Source organism: Coenobita brevimanus, chromosome 95 (assembly GCF_032717465.1).
Source record: "Coenobita brevimanus isolate Jiangsu-jjx chromosome 95, ASM3271746v2, whole genome shotgun sequence".
In the NCBI taxonomy this organism is placed as follows: Eukaryota; Metazoa; Arthropoda; class Malacostraca; order Decapoda; family Coenobitidae; genus Coenobita; species Coenobita brevimanus.
The window spans coordinates 1694139-1709458 of NC_137048.1; positions in this window are offsets into that span (position 1 = coordinate 1694139).

A 15320-nucleotide genomic window follows, 5' to 3' on the forward strand; every position below is an offset into this window, starting at 1 on the left:
CGTCCCTGTATGCACTGATCAGGATAGTTTTTCAGAACATTCGTCACAACTTCAAAAGTGACTGTTCTTATGCATGAAGTACATTAGTGCTCCACTGAGTGATTTTATTGCGTGTGTATATTGTTCGCCCTGACTCCATTGACCGTTCAAGTCAGGCCATGCCCACTTCTGGTGAACATGGCCAGTTCTCACACCCCTGTACCGGTGTTTGTTACATCAGTCAGCTTCGGACCGCCTCAGGAGAAGGTATTCGTTGTGACCAGAGTTGAGAGCAGTGTCTCCATTGTACAACGATTCCCAGCATCTCCCCACCACGTCGTTGATCAGCGTAGAGGGCTTGGCAGCGAGCAGCACTTGCCATAGAAACAGACAGATGCCCAGTCTTGTGTAGCTTCAGCTCCGTTCCCTCCACTGACCAGTATTCTGTTTGTTTTCCTAGGTTTCAGTCTACTTAGCTTTTGAATGAGTGAGTGAGTGTATTTCTTTTGATATTTGAATTCATTAGTCCCCTTGCGACAGTAAATTCCCCTCTTGAATTCATTTTTGAGATTCATGTAACATAAATTTATTTCATTGTAATTAACAAATTTACAGTTCTTTTCTTTGAGCTTAATGTAAATGGAGAATCATGTTTCATTTCTCCACATTGAGCTTACTTTAGTGTGCTACTCCCAGTTCGCACAAACTTCTTAATCACGACTGGTATTTAAGCCAGTTCTTCCATATTAAAACTTAAATCCATTGTGCCAGCCAGGAGTTAAGCACCAGCAAGGACCTGTCCATTATTATTATTAGTTATTAATTGGCGTCACTTTTTCTGTCCTCCGTGTCCTCCTGAAAGTTCCTGGTAATCACCACCTCCAGCTGTTCAACCTTTGCATCCATCTGGGATACGTACCACAATCCAGGACCCGCAGTAAAATCATGGCTATTCCTAAACCTGGCACTTATAAATTCCGACCTGTTTCCCTCACCTCCAGCTTCAGTAAAGTACTGGAACATATTCTCCTTACAAAACTCTTGTTTAGGCTGCAGGACAAGCTCTCGCCCAGACTGTACGGCTTTGTACTACAGCGAGGGACACATCACTGCCTCATGGAGCTATACACCGTCCCATCCCCCACCAGTGTAGTGGCCTTCATTGATTTAAAGAGTGCATTTGATGTCACCAACAGAGACATCATCCTCAACCAGTTAGTGGATTTTGGAGTTCAGAGAAACCTGCTGCAATGGATACATGGTTACCTCTCTAGTAGGTCCTCTCATGTTCTTTTTAAGGGCGCATACAGCACTGCTCAGGATTTCGAGCTTGGTACTCCGCAAGGTGGTGTCCTTAGTCCATTTTTGTTTAATATCTTCAAACATCATCCACTCACCCTCCTTCCTGACATCCCTGGAACCACGATTACTTGCTACACTGATGAAATCTGCATTCACTCAAATCCCCCTGAAGATCTGCAACGTTTCCTTCACTTGTTTTCTCTCCAAAAAAGAGTAGAATCTTCACTTCCCGTCCAGCAAGAACACTGCCTGCATTCTCTGTTGGGGATTGTGTTATCCCTCTGTGCACACAGTACCTTTATCTGGGGGCGCCTGTACAGATTTCTCCCTCCATTCCTGCAAGACAACGTGTGCAATCGATTGTTCAGGATCTGCTAACCCAGCTACAGCGACGCCTAAAACCTCTCAAGTGGCTCACTAATTATGCTTGTGGGGTGTCTATTCCTGTTGCATGAACCATATACATAGCATTCATTCGATCAGTTGTTGATTATCTCTCCCCTGCGCTTTGTCAACTTTCCAGAACAGCCTTACAACCTCTTGAGAAGTTCCAAAATGCAGTAATGAGACTCATCCTGGGCTGCCCTGGCTCAACCAGAATTGTCAATGTGCAACTTGAACTCAACCTTCCACTTGTTGAGAGAATATACTCCATGGTTACACACTTCAGCATTAAGTGCCTGCATTCTCCTCACCTTTCTCCCCACTACTCTCACATCTTTCGGACTTCCCTTGATCCCACTGCAACAAGGCCACTGCTTTGCAGTGGTGGCCTCACACTAGTTAGTACTGTTTGTTCAAAAGTCCGACAGCTAAACATCAACATACCGGTACTTGCTGAGAAGGTGGACTATGGCATTCCACCTTGGCAGACCCCTGTGCCTGCTTTCTTATACACTCCAGCCTACAAGACTGACCTGCCTCAACTTCAGAAACAGCTAGCTTTGGAGGCCATCGCCAGGCTGTCATCTTCCCTCCCTTCAGCCCACCATATTACACTGATGGCTCCCTGCAGGAGGATGCCAGTGCTAGCTGTGCTGTATTTTCCCCAAGTCTGGACCCACCTCAAGGAGGCTGGTTGGGCCGTCAACTGCCAACCTCGTCGAGCTCTACATACTGGGAACTACATGGACTCCTGGATGCAGTCACTTTATTAATACAGATAAACAACAGCGGCTTGATCATCTGTGACTCACAGCTGGCCCTCCACGCCCTCTCCTCTCCCATTCCTGCATATCAACACTTCATTACACAGATATTAAGTCAATTGGCTACTGCCCGCTGACCTCTCTGCAAGGACTGCCTGTGGACTGGATCCGCCCTTTGTGGATGCTACTAATGCCTCCCCCATTTCCTACAAGAAGATAATACGCAGAGCAGCCAGCTCCCTATGCTCCACCATAGAAATGCTGAGAGGGCTCACAGTGCATCCATCCAACATTATGACCACTTTCTCTCTCATCCACATACTGTAGATATCATTGCAGTGGTCTCATGGTTCGTCAACATAACATGATGTGTGCCTGCCTCAGACTGGGCTACCGACCTGTGTGGCAGGTGGCTGGGGCAGGCAACGCACCTCATTTCTCCTCCTGTAAGCTGTGTGACACACCCAGTGCCAGCACCCTTGACCATTATTGCCTGCCGTGTCTACTTGTCTCTGATTTAATACCACACGGACTCACATTAGTAGACACTTGTAAACATTTGTTGGAAGTGATAACCTAGATGTTATTCTCATGTGTCATCCACACTTTGGTGGGTGTTAATTTGTTATAGCTCAACAGCGTGTCCTGCGTGGCACAAGTTCCCCTGTACTCACCTCACATGTGGCCGCATAGCACTGTAGAAGGTTTGTCGCCTTCGAGCATAATAAATTAATCAAATCAAATCAATAGTTATTGATTGTCAGGGGGTAAGGATCACACTTTCTCGGAGGTTAACAGTACTAACGATACAGCATTCGTGAGTGGATAGCCTCCGCTGTGTACTGTTGAGAAAGTTTATAAATTTCTCGTCCTTAGAGAATCGGCGAAGTAAGCCACCATAAAGTAAAACTTACTACTTGATTTCACAAGTCAATTCCTTGTGTTTACTTTCGATTATTAGCATCATTTTATTTGCACCCTTTGCATTTTTTTCTCCCGTGACACCAGGGTCTACAACAACCAACATGTAAGACAATACAACCTGCATCCAAATGACCAGACCAACACCGAGCCTAGCGAAGTGAAAAACCCCTAAATCACCCAACACCGTTGCCTGATCCCAACACCCCCGCCTCCCTCAATTTTTCACCCTGTCCCTCCCCGCCTGGGGCCACCACTGACTCACTCTCTGCCTTCCTGTCCGCCCCATCTGCTCTGCTGACATCTAGTCCTATGACCCCCGTGCCACTAAGGTCGCCACCTACCTATGCCTCAACCACTTCTATTCCACAAAACCCCAGCCACCCACCCACACCAGCCAGCCCCAGATCCCCAACCCCGTGCTCCCCGCCAACCACCCCCTCACCCCATCCCTCCCCTAAAACTACCCCCACACCCTACCCCTCCCCTAACCCTTCCAGCACCGCCTCATCCCCATCTCAACTCACCACCACCCCACCCCACTCTGTGCTTCCATCCAGGGGTTCTTCCCTCTCCCTCACCACAAGTTCCACCCCACCTGCCTCCTCACGGTCCCCACAGCCTTCCCTGACCTCATCTCCATCCCCTTATAACCAAAACTCATCCTCCAGCTCCACGTCCTCATTCTCTTGCTTGATCATTTGACGGAGTAACATTCTAATCTTCACCAGATCGGGCCGACAATCATGATCTCCAGATAGATACAGCCCCACAACACCACCACACCTCGCAGACCCACCCACGGCATCCCCACCAATCCCCACAGCCACTCCTCCACCCTGCACAACACCACAACCCACCAAAATCCAGTCCCTTACAAGCACATACTCACACTCACCCTACTAAGCCAATACTTTCCCCCTCACAACAGTACTTAAGCATCCGCTTCCACAAATGACAAGTCAATCCCTAGGTCAAAGGTCACCATCCAGCTCCCTGCCACAACTACAGCCCCCACCATCACCGCCATGTCCTCACTCCAGCCACAATCGAACCAAGTCAGCATGTTTGTCAAGCCTTATGGGTCTCACAAGATGGGCAACAAAGAAGAATTCACAGGACTCAGCACTTGTCCCTGTTGTTAGCCAGCTGACCCCACCCCAGCTCCTGGTTCCTCGTCGAAGACCCCACCAGAGAACCCAGTGAACGCCCCTGCTTCTGGTACTGCCTCTGCCACAAGCCCAAACCAACCATCATCACCAGCCGTGAGCAAATATTTGACTTTCTGCCACGAGGACTTGGGTTACAAGATGATGGGGGTGGTAAAATACCTGGGGCCCAACTCGACAGACTGAGGGATCTACCGCAGTTCCAGCTAAAATAGGGGCTGGAAAAGATGTGTGCAGCCACAACCTACTCACAGAGGTACGAGTGTCACAGGGAGCCGGCACACCCTGCGGCCCAAAGTCCCTCTGGCCCGGAACTGCCACACCGCCCATTTTGCAGATCAAGCCACCAGAACCAGCAGCACCAAGGGCTCGTCAACTCAGTGCTTGCTAGAGGCAGCACAACCGGAATTTCTAGAGGTGGCTTGGCCATGCAGAAGGGGTTCCAGTGTCCCAGTGTGCTTGCTAGACGCGGCACCCCCGAGCTTGCTAGAGGTGGCTTGGGCATGCAAAAGGAGTTCCAGTGTGCTTGCTAGATGCAGTACCCCTGAGCTTGATAGCATGGCAACACTGAAGGAGTTCCAGAACATGTACTCCCCGGAGTCCAGCAGGCTTCCTTAACATGACATTGAAGCTGGAGCCAGTCACACACACACACACACACACACACACACACACACACACACACAGACACAGGTAGAAAGTGCCCTCCTATCCAAGGAAAAGGAATCTCGGTCCTGGTGACATAAACATATTGTCACGACTGTCTCAGGTCCCTTCTAACTTCACAGCTAGATCCACTCTGGGCACAAATCACACAACCCTATCGCCAGACTAAGAGAGTGAAAGAGCCAGACGTCGGGCCTCCACTTTTCCAAAGCTAGGGTCGTAGCCTGTCTCCCCCTTAGCCTTATCAGCACTAATTCACCACACTACAACACCTGTACAGACGTACAGTTAAACCCCAGCCCCCTTCCTTTTCCAGAGAACACCCTGGTGGTGAGTGTGTCATATCCGGGACATCTCCCTCCAGATTCCCCCCCCCCCATTCTCCTTTGCCCCCCATTGGCCATTTCCTCCAGATAAATTTCATGATCTCAGACATAGAACTGCATGTGAAACCTAGTGTCTTAATAAATCTTTCGTCTTGCCATCAGGAGTTTCTGTGTTTACCCTGAACTTTGAAGATGTATTGAGTACTGCTTTAGTGTTCCTCCCTGTTTAGAAGAACCGCACTGGACTGGGAAAATCCTAGTATAACAGCTTGTTTACCCATATTTCAATCCAGTCCATCCAGCAAGTGCTCTGCCTATGGCAGTTTCATTTGTTTGTTTGTCTGCACTCTACAGGTTCTGAAAAAAAATTCAGAAGGCTGATATTCATAAACTCTGGAAGAGTAATGTTTTCCATCAAAATCGGTCAAAGGCCCTGGGCTAGGTGGGGGGTTGAAGATTCATAAAATCTCTGTCTTTAACATGGGGCAAATTTTCAATGCTGTCATATTTATTCCTGGTCCAAACTCCAGTCCAGTCCATATGGCAAGTGCTTGGCCTACGGCAGTTTCATCTGTTGGTTAGTTTTCCACAAGATATCTCAGAGAGATATCAATGATTTTTTAATCAATTCAATTTTGTGGATATGTGGATCACAGGACAAGGGAGACTTGTTTATATTATGTAAGGGAGACTTGTTTATATTATGTCTTTTGCTTGTTTGTCAAGAAGATACCTCAGAAAGTTATCGATGGATTTCAATGAAATTTTGTGGTTATGTGGGTCTTGGACCAAGGAAGAATTTATATAATTTTGGAAATGATATGAGTTGCCTAGTTTGGGTGTTGGCGAAGGTATGCTCTCTCTGTGTATTGTATTCTTTTCTTTGTTGCATCATAATTCCTATTATTTATTATTATTATTATTTTTTTTTTTTTGGCGATGTTGACGGCATTGTTATTAATAAGGTCTTTTTTATTGTTTTTAATGTTATCTTTTGCTTCTAGTATTGTCATTAATGTAACTGTTGTTAGTGTTGGTTTTGTTTTTGTGCTAGTGTTTTTTATTGCTATTTCTATTGTAGGTGAAGGTGTCTTTGTTTTATTTTTCTTCTTGTCAAAATATTTTTTCTTGCTACTGATGCGTTTTTTATTTTTTTTTTTATTTTTTTTTTTTAATGCTTACAGTTTATTCAAGTGTTGCCGTCAACTACCCCTACTCAAAACAACCTTATATATTGCAGGTATGACGGTTCTTCACCTGGCAGCAGCACGAGGGTGGTACTTCTGTGCCCGGACACTGATAGAGGCCGGAGCTGATATAAACGCCAAAGACTACTACCTCAGGACACCCCTGCATCTCTCCGCCCTAAACAACACCAGTGACATAATGAGGCTGCTGCTGGATGCTGGCTGTGACGCCACGGCTCTTGACATCAATGACCTCACCGCAATGACCGTCGCCCACAATAAAGGCAACGAAGAAGCCATTCGGGAGTTGACAACCTGGGGTCTGAGGCCCCAGCAAAAGGTAACTGACATTTAGATGAAACTTTACTAGACTGTGTACAGCTAAAGATTTTTATGGGATCGAATTCCTGTAATGTGACATCGGATATCAGATGTAGAGGCTCTGTTCATAAAAGCAGACTATAGACTAAATACTCCAAGGATACTCAGTGATGATGAGGGAATGAGTTGTCTACTGATTATTAAGTGATATTTGTGTGGAAAATTTTGACAGCTTGAATGATCTAGGATTGAGTTCATAAAACATTAAAAATGAAAAGGTTTAATTTACTCCAAAAAGAAATAAGAGCCAAGTCAACTCCAGGTGTGCTATACCCTCATTCCGTGATTGTTGACGTACCTGATGTGATGGATGGTGTGATAAGTGGGTGGTGGTTAATTGAAGCGTGGTGTGGTCGGCATAAGAGTATTAGTGTTAGAAATGAAACTCTTAAGTCCTGTCTGGGCTAACATAAAGCCCAGTCTCTTCTATAGCAGGGGAAAATCGGAAGAGTAAGATGATAAGATAAATTTATCAGAGAAAGAAACTGACAAAAGGACAGAATCATAAAACACACTAATGTTGACAGCATTAAAAATGCAATGATTATCTACATTAGCAGTTGTAAATAAAGAAAACTAACTGGAGAGGAACTGACAAAGAAAGTGTGAGAGGGCAGTTTGGAAATTAAACTTGGGCTAGAGCATTTGATGTATAACGTTCAGTATCAAAGCATTCACCAATATCCCGAATGAAAGATAACTAAGAATATGAAACGAATGTCAAAAACGTCCCGTACAGCATTCTTGGAATGACGGACACCACCATACTGGTCCAGTGACATTTTTTTTTCTTCCAATTGGCAACAGACTCAAATACTTTTCTAATACTAGATACTGGTGCAATTGTGTGATAGTTTAAGGGTTGCCATGCCACTATTCCTTGGGCCTACCTGACTGACAGACAGCTAACTTTCAGCGAGAAGTTATGGTGTAACTGGACAAAGGAAGAAGAGTTTCGATAGGAAGGGTGTCAGCATTGAAGTAAGGATTCTGATAACAACAGTAACAAAAATAAAATAAATGATATCAGGGCCCTACGGTATTTTTGTAGTGATTCTAGAGTGGGCAGAAAGTACACCTACCCAGTACATTTTAAGTACAAGAAAGAGGTCACAGTGAGGGAGAAATGGAGGAAGAGCATCAAAATCGTTCAGACTGATGTGAGAGGCAAAGGTGATGCAAATCTGGCATAAATCTTTAATTTCCAAACTGCCCTCCTACGGTTTCTATCCTTCTATCTGTGCCTTCATCGCTAGCTTCCTTTCTGGTCGTTCTATAGCTGCTGTCGTAGACGGCCATCGTTCTTCTCCTAGATCTATCAACAGTGGTGTTCCTCAGGGCTCTGTCCTATCACCAACTCTCTTCCTTTTATTCATCAATGATCTTCTAAGCTGTACATCTAACCCTATCCACTCATACGCTGATGACTCCACCCTTCACCTTTCCATTCGGTTCCCGCAACGCCCATCTCAACAGTTACTTCAAGAAACAAGGGATGAGGCTATGGCACACCTAATGTCTGACTTGGCTCATATCTCTGACTGGGGTAAAAATAATATGGTTGTCTTTAATGCATCTAAGACTCAGTTCTTACACCTATCAACCCGACAAAATCTTCCACATGTATACCCACTAATGTTTAATTATATTCCGATTAATCCTGCATCATCCTTGAACATGCTTGGGGTTTCATTTACTCGGGACTTATCTTGGAAAGATCATATTACATCTCTTGTAAAATCTGCTTCCAAGAGATTGGGTGTGCTAAGCCGACTCCGCTCTTTCTTTACCCCTGCACAATTGTTGACTCTATACAGGGGTTTTATCCGCCCCTGTGTGGAGTACAACTCTCATGTGTGGGGAGGCTCCCCACATACAGCTCTTCTCAATAGGGTGGAGTCAAAGGCTTTTCGTCTCATTAACTCTCCTCCTCTTACTGACTCCCTTCAACCTCTGTCTCTTCGCCGCACTGTTGCATCTTTATCTCTTTTCTATTTCTACTTTAATGGTCACTGCTCCTCTGAACTGTCTGCTTGCATTCCTCCACCTCTACGACGGGCGCGTAGCACCCGTCTGGCAGCAAACTCTCATCCCTTTTCTGTCCAACTCTCTAATGCAAGAGTTAACCGTTACTCCCAGTCTTTCATTTATGCAACAGGTCAGCTCTGGAACTGTCTCCCTCTGTCTGTATTTCCTTCTGCCTATGATCTCCAGTCTTTCAAACGTAGTGTGTCCAGGCATCTCAAAATGATCGGATCTTGAATTTGGCTCTCTATTGTATTTTGTTTTTCTCTTGGAGGGAACTGTTACTGCGGGCTCATGGCCTTTGGTTCCTTCTTCCTCGCATAAAAAAAAAAAAAATCTTTCTGTTGTTTTATCAGTTTATTAATTTTACAGAGTAGAAACAAAAACAGAGTTATCAGATTAAAGCAAGAGGGAAAGACGAAGAAAACGGTGATTTTTTTTTCCTTTTTTTTTTTTTTTGTCTGCACAACTGTTGTAACAAAAGGAATTTGAGTGTGAAAATATATTACATTTTGTACGGACGTTTTATGATGGAAGGAAAAACAAAATTATCACAACTATCTCAAACATATACGCAACATTCATAGACCAGTTGCGTCAATATCTTTTAAAACTGCCACCTGTTATAAACACCATTAGAAAGGAGTTGATTTAACAAAATTTTCACACTTGCACTCACAATACAAGAGCCGTTGTTATGTTTTGAATGGTGTGTGTGTGTGTGTGTGTGTGTGTGTGTGTGTGTGTGTGTGTAAATAAACTCAAACATTTTTATTCTCTTTCGTCTAGACATAGAGGATGGGTTGAGAGATTGCCAACGAGTACATATTTTGTTATGGGAAAACGAGATCAAAGATCAGGGTCACAGGACTATGTCAAAGTATGGCCGTGCAAATTCAAGTTTTTTTTCTTTTTTTTAATCTTGACCTGACAAAAGAAAAGAGTTAAAGGTGAGGCAAATATGAAGTGATCAGTCTTGAGAACAGTCAAAGACAAAAGTCGTGTCGCGGTTTTGTCCGAGGATTAAGTGAAACACTTGAAACATTATAAAAGCTCTACCACAGTTACATGTTCGTGGTTGGCTAGCCTGACTTCGTCAAGCTTCATATCTGCTGCTGATGGGATGACGGTATGAATGAACCCATGAAATTCCGAAGCCTTAACATCGACTCACAAGAATTGGTGATTCTTAACTTCGTTATGAGAGACGAAATGCCAACGGTTAGGCGATGATCACTTGACATTTCATCTTACACCTTACCACAAAACGTCTAGCAGACCTGCTGTACCATGGTGCATCCAACTAACAGGAATATGAGAGGTGGCATGATCTTCCTTTATTTACGGGAAATGAATCATGAACAGAAAGCTCAAACATTTGGTATAGGCATAACCATAGAAAGATGGATTAGGATTTCAGGAGGAAGGCACAACGAAGAACCGTCATCATTCAGGTCGTCCTCGTTTTACCACAACACTATAGGACGAGGAAATAATCACAACGATGGAAGCAGCATCCGCAAGCAGTGCTTACACCGTAAGAAACGAAGTGCACCTAGAATGAAGCACACGACCAGTTGTGTGTAAACTTCGGTCGTCTGGTTTATGTGTTCGAACTCGTCCGTGGGATTCAGTTTGACGACCACTCTAAAAGAAGGAAAAAATCATTTATAATAGAATAACTGTTCTCATGTGTTGAATACTATAGTGAATTTTGTTTTACAACACTTAAATAATGTCCCAGGTCATAATTATCTACTTTATTAGCTAATTTACAGTTAATAAAGATGGAGAACTGACTTCCGAACACCTATTAAGCTAACTGAATTGTAACGATAATGATGACAAAAATAAAAGCCATCAATACTAAATAAAAACAGCAGTCAGAAAGATTTAACAATTACATAGTTTAGTTTCGGTAAGTTACAAAAAAATTATATGCTGGCGTCCACAGGCTGGTCACCTGGAGCCAATGGCAACTCAAGTCAGTGCTACCAACTAATCGTTCGACACAAAGCAGACTGCTCCAAAACTATAGTCTTTCAGCAGATATTATAATCAAATTTCACGACTCGACTTTTGTCTTTGACTGTACAAACAGTCAAAAGGCCAGAGTCACAGGACATGGTCGAAGTTGAACTCTTCTGTTATATGGTAACAATATAAAGACTTCTGATGCAATTTCAGTCAAACTTGGTGACAGTGCTGAAAATTTACCAAGGAGGGAACCTAAAAAGGTCAAGGTCACGGGGTAAGAGTAAAGCTCAACCAGTGCGTCTATTTGTAAACAAAATATATCAAACTGTTTTTATCTCATTCGGATCAGTCTTGGTGGATGGGTTTAGGATTGCCCTTGAAAGAAACTTAATGTTTTTGAGAACAGTAAGTTAAAGGTCAAGGTCTCTTGCCAAGATTACCATTAACAGTTTTTATCCCATGCAGAATAAGTTTTGTGGAAGGTTCGAGGCTAAAACAAGGAAAAAGAGGTTCGATTTTGACAAATGTCCAAAAGCGAAGATAGCAGGAAAGGATCAAAGGTGAAAGACACAAAGCAAAGCCAACTCTAACAGTTTTGATCGGATCTCAAACAAAGCTGGTGGAATGGTTATAGGTTAGGCAAGGATGATAGAATTTGAATTTGAGAGCAATCTATCAAAGATAAAGAATACAAAGCCGCTTCGAAATATTGGGCCCTAATACTAGTTGGTGACCGTGAGTGTTGCATTCTCTAAGTGTCCGCTCTCATCAATTTTTGCATAAGTCAGAAGGTAATAACTTCTGTATGGCGCGGAGCACTCTTTGATGGTTCCTGATTTTGGTAGTAATAATAATTCCATGAATGAGGGCTTCCCGATAACCTGAACAGTAGTTGCTCTGACAACGTTCTTCAGGAGCATCCACACTCTCACTGGAGCGAAGAACAGACTGCAGAACCGAGACCAAGGTCGAAGGTGCCCAAAGGAGGGGAAAGAAGAAACTGGCATTGTAAAGTGAGAGTTTTGTGGTAAGAAACGGAGAGAGTACTGTATATAAGGATTCTCTCCAAGGCACTCAAGGATATGGCTAGGATGTTACCCAAGCTGCACCAAGAATGTAGATTTCTGAGAAAGGAGAGACGGAAAAAAATCTATTTCAAGCTAGGTAGTTGAAGATAAATAAGCACATTATATGTGCTCAGTTAAAGATTGACAGGAAAGCCGTAACCAGACAGTGTAGAATGAGGAAGTCATATTTGTGAACACGAAACCAATTGAGGTTGTTGTGTAAGAACATATTTTGACAACCACCTTTATCTTGGAAACGAGCACAGGAAAAGTAAGGCAAAAAGTAGGCTGTGCTATCATTGCCTTCCGACAGCTAAGTCACAGACAGGAGGTGAAAATCTGTGAAAGAAAAGTGTTGTCCACTGGAGAGGAAATAAGAGCAAATGCCTCGACATAATGCTTTTATATTATAAGAATGTAAATCAGAGAAGAGTCCAGGACATCTTGACTGGGAGTTACCGGGAAAGGATTTTTTTTTTTTTTTTTTTTTTTTTTTAGACCTCTGATTCCTTCCTCTGGGGTCTCCGAGGTACTGTTGGTCGCAGCTATTTCCTTGAAACGGAACATGCCTGTTGTCAGTGAAAACTGGTAGAGTGATGTGTATAGGAGAGGATGCTGGACTGCCTTTGTTTTACTAAGGTACATAGAAATATTAGCCAAGGCAAGTGGTCAGGCTTTAGGGTACTCAAGGATATAAACGGCATCTCCAGCTATCCCTATCAGTTTTCAATCTTCCTTCCCCTATCCCGGGCCGAACTGCCATCTCTGATTAGGTATACTGTACAGTCGGATCATACATTTTTAATTAACTTTCGTTATTTCTAAATAATTTTATTCAGCTGAAAAGAAACCTCTCATAGCAGTGTGGTGAATGAAATTTGGTATAGACCCATTCGTCTCTGAAAGTCTGGAAGTAGCAAGAAAACAAATCAAAAGACGTCATATAATTGAAAAGGTTGTCTCACTGACTGCTGAGATGTCGCCTAGCAAAAGCTGTTTGTATTATCTGGATCAGAGAACTAACATGAGGTGAAAGTGTGTCACACCGACGTGCCTAAGAGTGAGGTGTTGGGGTTTGGCCATGTTTTCTGTCTGCCCATCTGTATCTTAGCTAGATTATGGAGGAACCATTGGATGGCATTGCACCAAATTTGGTACAATTACTGAGTACCTTAAGAAGGACAGGTGATTAATTTAGGGACGACATGATTACATGTCACAGGTCAAGAACCAAATCAATGTAAACATTTTGACGTGATTTTGATGAACTTGGTCGTAGATTTGGTGCACAAGAAAATGGTGACGTGATTCAAATTTGAAGAGATTCGATCAGAGGTAAAAGTCACATGGCAGGTCAAATAACTGGTCTTTAACTCAGCACTGACTCGATTTTGATGAAACTTGGTGGTTAGAATTTAGCCGTGGATGAAATCAATCTATTTTCAGATTAAGAGGTCATAAGTCAAGGTCACTGGAGAAGGTCAGCTTAACAATTCTCTTAATCCGATATAAATCAAACAAAGTGGTTAAGGTTTAAAGGATGAAGTAATTTGTTTTTGAGAGCAGTTGGTCAAAGGTCAAGGGCATAGGGAAAGGGCAAATATTTGGCCTTAAGGCCCTCTACAGGATCAGTGCACACTTGTCGTGCCCAAGCTCGCTGCTCATATTTCGAAGCATGATGACGAACCTTACTATTTAATAGTAACTCAGAAACGGGGAAGAAGGTTCACTTCACGTCTGATCGATTACGAGTACAGCATCTTTTCTTTTTTCCTTCCATACACAAAAATCACACATGACCAATATTTGTGACGCGAGCCATTAAATCGGTTGTACAGTGCGGATATCGCAGTCTCCGAGTGCTTATTCTTTGTAATATGATTTACCTTGTGCCTACAAGGATTTTTCTCAGTTTCACAACATAATTAGGTCCCAGCCTTATTAAAAACTTGAGTGTGTCCATACAGACCAAGAAGATAACAATTGCCTTTAATCCTTTTAATTTCGGGGCATGATCTCAGCTTAGGAAAACTGAAGGCATGAAATAACTCATGAATCTGACTGAAAAGGGTATATATTTACCCATCCATCCATCATCCAAACATATTCGTAATGTCGTGTCATCAGCGTAGGGACCAGGGACTAGGCAACTCAGTCAAGGCATATAAAATGAGGATGAAGAGTAACACGCCTCTCTGTAGCACTGTAAGCTATAAACCCTAACCCCATCCCTGATTTACACCCTTGGGACACATCCGGTAGGAATGCTTAATTTACTAGAGTAGATGTTCATCTGCTGGTTACTTATTTACATTGCTGAATGCATTATATTATATCCTGCTTTACAGAACACTGTTTGCCTTGTCATTCAGTTTAGAAATATCATCAGTGGTAATATTTTGTTATATATTTCTCCAAACAATGGGACAAAAAAATAAAAAAAGGTGTTTACACACAACTGTGTGTACTATTTTTAGGTGGGATTACTGAGAATATATGAACCCTTCAGGAATTCCTAAGCTAGTGTGTGTATACAACACAACGGGACTAGAGAATCATGTATATTTCTATCTCTTTTCCGGATCCTCCCAGGGACCGGCCTGTAAACACCTTTATAAGTCACTCAGATTAAACAAGAGTGTCATTTATTTTAAATCATGCCCACCAGACCCACGCCGAACCGCCATTATGTTCTGTATTGTCGTACTGCAATACTAGATCTGTCACGTGAATACCGTGTTTAGAGCCTCAAGATATGTAAAATACGAGTACATAAATTATACGCATGTCAAAACAGTGCTAGAAAGACAAGTAAATGAACAGACACAAATGCAAATAATTTTTCAGCTTGTCGACCTCTGGCATACACGGTAGTCCACGCATCGCTCTCTCTCTCTCTCTCTCTCTCTCTCTCTCTCTCTCTCTCTCTCTCTCTCTCTCTCAGTGCCATTTAGAAGCGATTGTATGTACCGTGCAATCAGTAACGTGCACTTTATGGGCGTATGACGAGCGAGCGAGCGCCAAGGTATCATATTTTCCCTCTGATATAAAACTATAGGCGGAATCTCCGATATTCAATTGCTGGAGCTGATGTCAAAAACAGTGTTACGAAGGGAAATCTTTAAATCTGATTTCGTAATTGAAGCGTTCACTGATTATTGGCGAACAATCC